This window comes from Ixodes scapularis, unplaced genomic scaffold, assembly GCF_016920785.2.
Source record: "Ixodes scapularis isolate PalLabHiFi unplaced genomic scaffold, ASM1692078v2 PGA_scaffold0__279_contigs__length_252992795, whole genome shotgun sequence".
NCBI lineage: Eukaryota > Metazoa > Arthropoda > Arachnida > Ixodida > Ixodidae > Ixodes > Ixodes scapularis.
The window spans coordinates 19,439,562-19,450,611 of record NW_024609835.1 but is presented as its reverse complement, the minus strand read 5'-3'; positions in this window follow the sequence as shown (position 1 = coordinate 19,450,611).

Sequence of the window (11,050 nt, the reverse complement as noted above, 5' to 3'; positions counted from 1 at the left end):
TATATATATATATTTTTTTTTTTTTTGTGGGGTTCAGTGTCTTTTTAATGTGTGTCACATTGTATAGCGATAACGCAGATATATTCGAGGGTAACGCTCGTCCATAATCGCAGTCTGCAGGAGTTTATAGACGAAGGAATTATTTGGCACTACAATATATTTCGCCTATCAAAACGTTTAAGCGGAAAAAAAAAAAGACTGAAAAATGATTAAAAAAATATTAAGGCATATTGTCCGGATTTCAGTCTTACCTTCAGGCGAGCTAAAGAAATGTAACTAGATAGTAAAACATAGCCAAATGCAGGGATTAACGGATTACAAGGACCGTTGCATTCGAGATCTCACAGACAATGGTGGATAAGCTCCAAAAGTTGTAGCACGCAAGCGTACATCGAATAAAGATGGCGGTAAAATGAAAATAAAAAATAAGCGACGCTGTGTCGGCTAAATGTGGAAAACTTCAAAAGCAGCGGGGTTTCGAAGCTTGTCACTATACAGCTCTTCACCTATACATCTTCCCCTATTCCCAACTCCAGAGGAAGTGACCCCACCTAGCTGCACAACTTGACTTCTAGAAACGGGGAGGTCGCGCCTGTCGAAATGTGCATGCGAAACTGTCCACGACCTGGCGGCAAGCATGTAAAACAGAAGAAAAGGAATCAAATAAACACAGTTCAAGTAATAAATAGTTTTTCATCTAAATATAGACTACTAAAAAAAAAGGCGGAGTTTTTCTCTTTTCTTTTTTTCTTATAACGAGCGCATACCGCAACTACAACTACGTCACTCGTAACGGTCTCAAAAGAAACGCTTTCCTTTTCTCACTACGTTTAAAGGAGCGGTGCAACGATATTCAGTTTGAATGTTTTTCACCTTACACAGGCTTACTGGCACTAGTGGGACTCAAGGAAACTCGCACGCAACGCCACTGGCCAAGAAACTCCTTTGTTGCGGTGGAATTTGAAGGACAAAAGCGATCATTTTCATTCAACCTCTCCTTTGCAAAATTTGATGACGTAACGTGGGGATCGCAGTACACCCCGATGACGATATTTGAATGCGGTTCATAGATTGGACCCGAGCATTGCGTGGGCCTTTGATTTGGGCTCGTGATAATTACTAGCTCGAGAAGCATTCGGGTAGTGGCCAATGCCCAATCGCTGCAACGACGACAATAGCCGAGCCATAACAATGTCTGGAACTCAGCGCGTGTCCTGTGCTTTGCCAACCCCAGCGCGTGGCTATGATCAACATTGGCGGCATATAATCGGCTCCAGGTCACGTGGCCGCTTTTTCTGGCTGCGAGTTGAGGGCGTGAACGCTGCTCGTTTCTCTTCAATTTTTTTTCTGGGACTTCTAACGCGCGGGGTTAAAAACGAACGCTTGTTTCATAGGTCATTAACGTCAGGGATCCGTTCTAAGCGGTATTTGCGCAAAGTACAAAAATTGTTGCATCGCCTCTTTAAAGTTACCGTAATGGCGGTTAAGGTGAAGCTAGAAAGCACATCCGGATACCGATACCCGTAACTCGATCAAAAAGTTACTAAAATACAAAACTCGTTCCTGCTTGCAAAAAATAGCGCTTGTTCGTTACCATTTCAAGAAAAGAGAGTTCAGGTAACATGTTACGTACATGTCCGCTCTGGTCACGTTCAGATACAAAAACGCGGGGCGCAGCGAGTCTCGAGCGCCATCGCTCCTTGACCAATCAGATGACGGCATCGGCCGATAAGAACGCCGAAGGACAAATCACGATGCAGGAAACGTAATACAGCTCTCGGTGGCCGCAGGAAGCCGCGCATGCGTTCGAAAATCTCTGGAGCGTCCACTTTCCCGCAAAAGCACTTGGGAGGTCCAATAGACCCCTTTCAAAAGTTCGCGCCAACGCGCGTCTGCCATCGCTCGCTCACCAACTCAGAGCATGCATTGGACACGAAGTTTGCATCATCGTTCGACGAAGAAGCGGATCCAATCACGCGTTCCGTTTCCGAGCAATGACGACTACCAAGGTTGGTCGATGGACTTTTAAAAACGGTCTATAGTCGGAATCTAAGAAGGGAGCTCGACGAATGACGAAGCTCAAATTACGTATTAGAACTAAAGCCGCAACCACGCCACTCAAAGAACTGCAGCGGACCCAACTGAATCCTGTTCGAAGCATGCTTGCTCCACGTATACGCTCCAAACACGTCTGGTGAATGTTTCTGTACAACCAGTGTGATCCTCAAGCAAGAAAGAAACACGCTTCAGATGCAGGCTGTCTTTTGTATGATGTATTTGCAGTGTGTCCACCCCTTTAAAGGACCGCCCTTGCTCTGGCACCGAGCCATGCTCAGTGTTACAGCACAGATTGCGGTTTGAGGTCTATACATATTTCACCCCCATCATCGACCTTCCCCCGTAGATCGCTGTGATTGGCTCTGCTAAGTGCTTTGTGGGGAAGTAGACGCTCCGGGTCTCTCGCAGTGCAGCTTTCTGGCAGTGCGCATCTTCCCTCACTGCGAGAGAGCGCTTCGCCCCTTCGGCCGCAGGTAGACATCGGGCGCCGGCTCCGAGCGAAGCGGCTCACAAGAGCTGCAGCCAGGCGCGAGAAGAGCAGCGTCGCGCCAGAGTCGGTCCGGTCGGTCGGTCGGCGGCCGGCCATGAATTCGTAATAGAAAAGCGTAGTCGGGGGGAGAGGAACGGGCCGTGTCTAAAAAATGGAGCTGGATTTCTGGACTGGCACGCGACGGGAGGCCATTAGTCGATTGAGAAAGAGAGCGAACCTACGTACGAATACGGGGAAATATTGAAGTATAGTAAAAGCGGGAAGGAAGTAGGGAGCGTCTTTCTGTTTAGACTTTCGAAGACGGCGTGGGTCCGGTCGAGCGAACACGTTCCGATCGTTGAAATGGGAAACGACGCCGCGGCGGTTTCGCTGCCCGCGTTTTCTGGCACCAATTTTCGCGATGGAGGGGCTCTATGAGACACTGACGTACGCATTTGGCGGGCGCCTGAAGCGGCGATGTGGAGGACAAAACGATCGCGCCGAGTGGTTTGAACTCTGCGAGCGTCAAATAACACTTGGGTGGGAGCGCGTTCCTCGTGCAAAGGTGGCGCGTCAAGTGGCCAATGACTGGTCGCGCATATGTCAGATAACCCTGGAACAATACGGGGACGGATTACTGGGTGAGGCCTGGAGGAGGGGGTTTGACGTCACGAATGGTGGTGACGTCACAGGCGATACGTTGCCTAGATATCTGGTGTACGTCGTTTTTTTCCTTCAAGATGTTGCCCTTGAGGAGCATAAAAGCGAGTGGAAAGCGAGGAAAGGAGGGGGAGGGGGGGGGCTTTGGCCAGCCTCTACCTTCTCGCCCCCCCCCCCCCCTTTTTTTTTTTCTTAAATTTGCCCCTGCAAGCAACCTCTCCGTCTTTTGCGCTAGAAGGGCAACAACGAGCACAAAAAGACATTCTTGTTACCAAGTGTGGCACTGAGAAGGAATAATTAATGCACCCAAAAGGTTGATTTTTGTTTTGTTGGCGTGCGAAAATCATCCTCCGTTGCTTTAGGCTCCCGTAAGTTCGTGTCTGTATTTTTCCCGGCGATGCACTTGATATGTGAATCACTGGTCGTCCAATGAGAAGAGCGATCGGTATCCAGCTCCAATAGCAATGCAGTTTCAGCGTTGAAAGGAAGGGACTCCGATTTGCCGCTCAGAGCGTACGACCATTTGAGCATAGGTCCCTAGCAATGGCTAAGTTTATTAAAGCAAGCAACACAATGCTTCTAGTACATTTTGGTACGATATCAACTCAGGCACTTTTGATATCTGAGCGTGACAGACAGCAGGCTTGGCCTCCATAAACGTGTGTATTGTGGCACTACCAAAGTCGCCTGTGTGATAAGGTTACTCCTGAGTGTCCTTTCGTTTTGGTCCTCGTCAAAGTTAAGACGAGTTACATAAATGGCTGCTTTTATCGTGACGTGTACGGTTGATTACATGACGCTTTTCTGCCTGATTGTATAATGCCCTGTAGTATGATACACAAATAGACTGCCCGTTTACTAAAGGCAGAAGTGCTTTTATAAGCTTAGAAGCCCGCTTCTGATATTCCATTGTGGGGATTCCTCTCACCAGCCGACACAAGCCACGCAAAGTTAATTCGCGTGGGTTCTGTCCGCTGGTAAGAAGAACATGAAATATGCCCAGCAAACACCGGCTTTAACTATCAAGGACGTCGGTGTGACAATTAAACATTGTCAAATGAAACTTAAAAAAAGAACTGCCGTTTACAATGTGTGCATTGAAGCGCAACGAAACAAAACATACGAATCCAGAAAGTTTAAGATTTCTAAAAGTCACAGCACTGCACGCACCTGTTCCTATACGTATTAAAACCTCATAACGAAAATATGATCAACATCAAGTGTAGTCGCATCGCATTGTCACGAAAACCTCGAACCTTCGGGTAGAGGCTGTTTTCCTTTTGACTGACAATTTTAACGAATTATCTTGGATCGAACACACTCTGTTATATCATTTACAGTATCTACATTTACAGAGGCTCGGCTTCGTCAGGAGATGGCATGCCATCTCCTGACGGAGCCGAGCCTCTTGGCGGAACTGTCGAAATACATGCAATAAACTCCTAGCATAGCAACTCCGCAAGTACGGATCTCTGGCTTACTACATTTGCCCGGTCCATTGTTCTCAAGCTACTCGGCCTCACCTACATATATATATATATATATATATATATATATAGACCGCACATTCAAGGTAACCCAGGGTGTCAAACGTGTAATTTCATCGGCGGCCGTCGCATACACCCTCGGGGGTTCCTGCGTGTACACAGCACCGGGAAGCACTCGGAAACCCGGAACACCGATCGTTGATGTTTGAATTTCTTCGGATCAGCTCGGCCTCTTTGTAGTGTCCTCTAATAGTAATGCATTCTCAGTGACAAAAAGGAATGGACGCCTTTTCAAAATGGCGGTTATTATTAGGCGCTCGTCCCTTTCGTTAATCGAACCGATTGGATAGAGACCAATGAAAGCTATCTCGGTGCCTTGCGGGGAAGCGTGCACGCAAAAAAACTTCCAAGTACGTATATAATCCGAACTCAAAATGAAATATGCGGTGTACCGGGTCAGTGAGCAAGATCCAATGGACCCTTTCCAAAACCCCATCGAGCAACATTTGAGGTTGCCATTTTTGGGACACAGGTCTTCGTGTCCCAAGCAATGGCTGTCTCCGATCATCGGCCCTGGAGCTCCTAGATGGCACGCACTTTTGAGAAGGCTTTATTGTCTCAGAGTTCCGGAGTGACGCCGAGTAGATCCGTGTTGACTAATCCTGCGAATCTGAGAGCGCAGCCGAGCGAGACAAAAGAAAACGTGAAAGGAAGCCCACCTTCCTATCTGTCGCCAGATGAACTCTTCGTTATTTGATTCATTACCCAGGGGATGCTGAGAAAGATGTCAGGCATGCGTACAAGAGCGCCAAGACGCGCGCGCGATCAGCGTGCGCTCTTTTTCTGACAAAATCAGTTCTGAACGCGGTTATCTTGCGTGTCAATGCGTGCGTTGCCTATTGCGAGCCGTGCGGACTCGCGCTCAATCCCTGTTCGAAGTGATGGGGTAGTATCTCCCGCTAGCAGCAGCTTTTGTGTACGATCTACGAAAAGTGTGTTACATTCCAAACCTCTCGCTACGTTCTAAAAATAACGGCGCACTGACATGTTCATTGTGTGCGCGGAACGATAATGTTTTTTTCTAAAAAAACTTGTTTTTTTTTGTTTGTTTTATACCTCGAGCCCTTTATAAACATGTAAATAATAAATACATAGTAACACTTGCTTTTACTTTAAAAAAAAAAAAAAGCTCGTTCTGAGGGTAACTGAAGCGACGGTGTTGCTCAGTTACATCTCTTGAGTTGCATCTAATTCACGAAACGAAACTATTTCGAATGCACGCGAGGCAGCCCAATGACGGGCGTTGATGTATACGTGGCCACGGCATCCCAGAGTGACACACCGAGCGACATGGTGTGCGTGAACGAAACATCGGCGCTTCTGCGTGCTTTACCGCGCACATATATTTCCCGCCTGTAAAGCCAGGTGTCTCGTGAGCCCATTCCACTACGCGAGATAGCTTCGACGCCAGACGTTTCGCTGCGAAAAATGAATGAAAGAAGAAAAATTAAAAACGGTGATCGCTCGTATCAAGCGTGTCACGCTCCACGCGGCAGTCAGAAGGTGGAAAATGTGAACATGGTAAAAGCATCGACGCTCATGGCAGAAACAACCAGGAAGGCACACCAAAGAATAGCCAGTGCAAGCTGGCCTCCTACTCGATTATGATGGTAAATATCCCACTGCCGCCTAAAGACGATCTTAGTTAAACGTCTGATGCCACCCTGATGCTCACGACAGGTTCCTTGTTCTGTTACTCAGATACCTTTGATCGTTCCTGTTACGAAATACTGTTACTCGAAAGTCAGAACGAGCAGTGCAAAATGTATAGTAGCCACTACCCCATCACAGCCAGGAGACCCGGAGAGCATACGGAGTCTGACGCGTGCGCGAGCGACTTTAGCCCCTGACCAGCTGAGAACGCTAGGACGTCCCTTTCGAATGGCCGGCACCCAGAACGCGCTCGTCGCGCTCTGCCGTGCTTGGGCTACGCGTGCAAGCTCGTGGCTCGCGACACGCCGAAGCCTTATCGAATGTGGAATGCTGGCCCTGGAGGCTGGCCGACCGAAGAACGTCCTCGCTGTTCTCCAGCTGCGAGCGACTGCTAGGCGTCCAAAGTACGGGGGCTCACCTCTTCCTCGGCGACGGTGTTGACGGAATCCATACTCTGACTCAAAGTCATGGAGCTCTCGGTGGTGGCCACAGACATGGGAACCCGGGGCCCGGCGGCAGGAGGAGGGGTGCGCAGCTGGCGGGGTCACGGCGACGGGAAGGGGAAGGGGGCGGGTGGGACGCCAAGAAGCGGGGACAACTCCGGCGCCGCAACTCAGTCGACTCCACGCGGGTCCGGGCACTGCCTCACTCGTCCGCTGTCTTCGACGCCGGCGCGCTTCGTGGTAATCCCAAAAAACTGTCTCTCGCGTCGTTCACCGAGGTCCACGCAACGAGTCCGGCTCGCTTTTGCTTCTGTCTCTTTCCCCCGCCCGCCACTAGTAAACTTTTCTACTCTTTCTTCCTGCGGTCCACTTAGTTGGAGGGTCTGTCTTCACGACGGAGAAACTCTAGAGCTAGGCCTAACTGCGCGCATGGGGGGAGGTGTGCGGACAGCGAGCCAGTTGCCGCGTCGTCGCTCGGCTTGCTTCTGCAACGTCAGCGGTCAGCGGGTGTGTGAGCCGGCGGCTGTGCCTTCCTCCTCCACTCGCACCTGGCTCCGGGCTCGCGGTCAGAGTCGCGGTTCTCGGGCGCTGCGAGTGCCGTGGCGGCCGTTCGTCGATCACGCGTCGGTGTTCTCTTCTCGCCGGCGGCCCAAACACGGGCTCACGATACACCTGAGCGCAGCAGCGGGGAGGCAGCGACTGAGCGCGGAGCGGGCGGGCTGGCTACGGCAGGCGAGCGCGCACTAACGAATACACGGTCGCTTTTTCTTTTTTTGCTCTTCCTACCTTCGCCGCCTAAGCCAAGGGCGCACCTTTTGTGGTGCGCCCCACGTGACGTCACCGGCGGCCGCGGACCAATGGCGAAGCGCCGGGGAGAGGAGGAGTCCCGGCACACCTGGAAGGTAAGCAAGAAGGTAAAATCCCTTCCTCCGCCCGCGCGCGCCGCTTTATCTTTTTAAGTTTTTTTTTTTTTTTTTTTGCCGGCGGGCGGGAGGGCTTGGCGCGCTTTACTCGCAAAAGGGGGCGCTCGCTCGTGCGCGATCGCGAGTCGCGCGGTTGAAACGACGGTTCGGAGACTCGCTCTCGTTGACGGGAGAGAGGGTCCAGGCCGCGTATTGATTCCGGGCCCTCCGTCTGCCATAACCGTGGGGGCCCGGCTCCCCCCCCACCCAGACTCACTTGGTGACGCACGCGAAGCGAGCTCGCCGTCGTGTTGCGCGACACGCAGCCAAATCCGATCCCACGCTCCCCGCTCCTCCTAGCGGATAACGTAGACAATTACACTCTCAAAAGTTCCCGTATTTCCCTCCACGCGATGTCCATGTGAACAGCGACCGTCGATCTTCCCTTCATCGGTTCAGCGAATGTGACAGGAGAGCAGTACCTTATGCTCTAAACGGCCACGCGGTTTGAATGGCAAACGATCAGAATGGACGCATTCGTGCCTTTGAGACTGCAAGATCACTGAAGACGAATAATACCGCTCGCGCCTCTAATTGGCTATATCAGCTAATACGCCTTTTTCAAGGGCATTTAATTGCAATTGCCCCCCTTGAGTCGGCGTAGCAACACATGCAGGGTCAGAATTCACCCATTTCTTAAATACTTTCTAGAGGAAGCGCTTTGCAATATGATTTGTAACGATTATATACTGTCGCGAATTATAATAATAATATTAATGTTTCATTTTGTGCGCGAAATATATGATGCAGGAGGCCTGCAGAAAAAGCTGTCAAATAGACAGCTTGACAAAGCCGAAGGCCCCCATACTGGCAGCGTCGAAGCAAAGATAAGATAATAAACTAGAGAAATAAAAGTAAAAACATATTGACGAAGTTTTTCACACAATATTGTACGCGCGAGTGTATAGTCTAGCTTTCACTTTATATTTTTACCTTATCCGTGTGTTTGCTCGTCTCCACGGCACGACTCACAATTTCTGCCGGAGTCGGGAGGCCCCAAATGGGGGCGAACGTGAACGCTGTAACGGTACACATAGTTTACAGGACCCCGCGTCGGAGATATTTTGTCTTGTGCAAGTCTGCTTCTGGGATCTCCACTTCGGAGGTGGTTTTTCTCCGTGTATAACTTATCTGTCTACGAATGCGCTTTGTATTGTTTATGACTGCTCTCGTGAGCTTCGTTCGGAATCTGTTCTGTCTTGTGTATGCGCTTCTTTTTGGAATGTTCATATTTGCTTTGCGCTCCGAGCCTTTGATTCGCTCTAAGAAAACGTTCAGTAATTGGTTGCCGAAGTGACTTCAGAATGCTGCTACACTCAATATAAGCAGCCACCAAAGGCCCGCAGAGGACCTGGCCTCTGGGTACCAAGTCACGAGCATCAACCTGCCTGTCAAGCTGCATGTCCGATCCCCTTCGGCTGTGGTGGAGTTTTTCTCCCCCGCCTTTGTGTGAATCCTTGTTTGTCGAATTTGGCTGTGGTCGGAGCACCCGCCGGAGGTGTGATCGAAGAGGACGTCAGGGAAAGTCGCCAGAGGTTAGGAGTAGTACCTCCAAAAGCTTAATCTCAAATTATATAATGTGCAAAGTGATGTAAAACGTGTCTATGGTCCTTAGATAAACAGTTATTTGTTCATATCTGTAACTAGTCAACTGAGATATTTTCTCCGCGAGAATATAAAACACTCGACAAATTGCGAAAGTGTAAAAAAAAAACACTCTAGAAATGCCTCAGCGCCTACTTTCTTGCGGGGCAAGCAATAAGCAAATCACTGATATCGATGGAGCGCGTTCAACGATTGGCGCTAGTTACGAGATGTAAAGAACGGTATGGCTCAAAAACACGAACTAAGTAAGCAGAGAGAACGAAGAAGGAAAAGCGGGAAGCTTGTTTTCTTATTCTTCCTATACGCCCACTGGGCTTTTGCGTTAGCTGCTCTATTGCGCCTGACTTTTCGCTGGATTCACTCCGCAGATCACTTTGATTGACTCATTGCACAATCTACGGAAAAGTATACTCGCTTGCTGGCATTTTTCAGCGTGCTCGTTACGCTTCCAAATGTTCCTGACTGGATACTGCACCGCCTAGCGCTCAAAGTACCAAGCAATGGCCATTCTTTAATCAGTTCGTCCAATCGAAAGAGCGAGCGGTTTTCCATTCAGCCTCCGTGACAAAAGGATGTCCACCTCTTCTTGGCAATTTTGCGAGACTGCATGATTTGAAAGTGTGTTCTTTACACTCCCGGAAGTTCCTGAGTGGATGCTGCACCGCGTTGCGATAGAAATACGGATCAGTTGCCTTCTTTTAATCTGTTCATCCAGTCAGAAGAAAGAACAGTTTTTCCACGCAGTTCCAGCAGCAAAAGGCCGACTACCCCTTTTCGCCAAGACTGTATGAACATTGGAACATGATCCTAATCTTTCCTCTGATAAATTTAAGAGTGGTATATAACAAAAAAATAAAACCAATGATTGGCATTGTGTGTGCATCTTGCTGCTCTGTAGGTTTAGAGACACGGGAGTGCAGTGCACCTTTGATATATTCGGAACGCACAAGGCCTCGAAACGAAGTCCTTATCTATAGTGCTGTGTGGAGGAAACGGCAGGTAATATAGCGAGCGCATCTGGGTATACACTTCACTGCACAGTGCACACTGCATGCACCGGCAGTATCTCGCATTTTAGTCGAACAAAATATTGACGACTGCAAAATCTTATCGCGAACGGTCTCTGACAGCTTAGGAAATGCGAAGGGCGCCTTATCATTGTCAACCTGTTTAACTTCACGGTTTACTATTGGGCGTTCCAATTGAACATTGCCGCAGTCTGATTGGCTGTTGAGCGATAACAAGAGGCTGGGGACCTGCCACGCCTTTCGTTTTGTGACAGTCACCATAGAGATCGGGGCTTCGGTAACGGCTTTTCGGTCGGAAGAAGCGACAACCGGCATTGCATCGTTTCTGCTATGCGCTCTGAACAAGGAAGAATTTACACCCTATTTCATCGCATGACGTGGCCAGCTTTCTGAGACACGCTGGTTTTGCTCCCGATTGTCACGACACGTGGCTCAACCTTGAGCAAGATAGAGTGCCTTCATATACACGCGCGCTTTTGCTTGAGTGGTTACATCTCAGCCATTTTTCCGCCCAATCGCAATTTTTATGCATTTTGAAGCGCGCGCAATCTGATGTCACTCAGCTCGAGCGCGTATACCTTTGACTAACACATACACGCCATTTTACCGCCCAAGTCCGCACCGA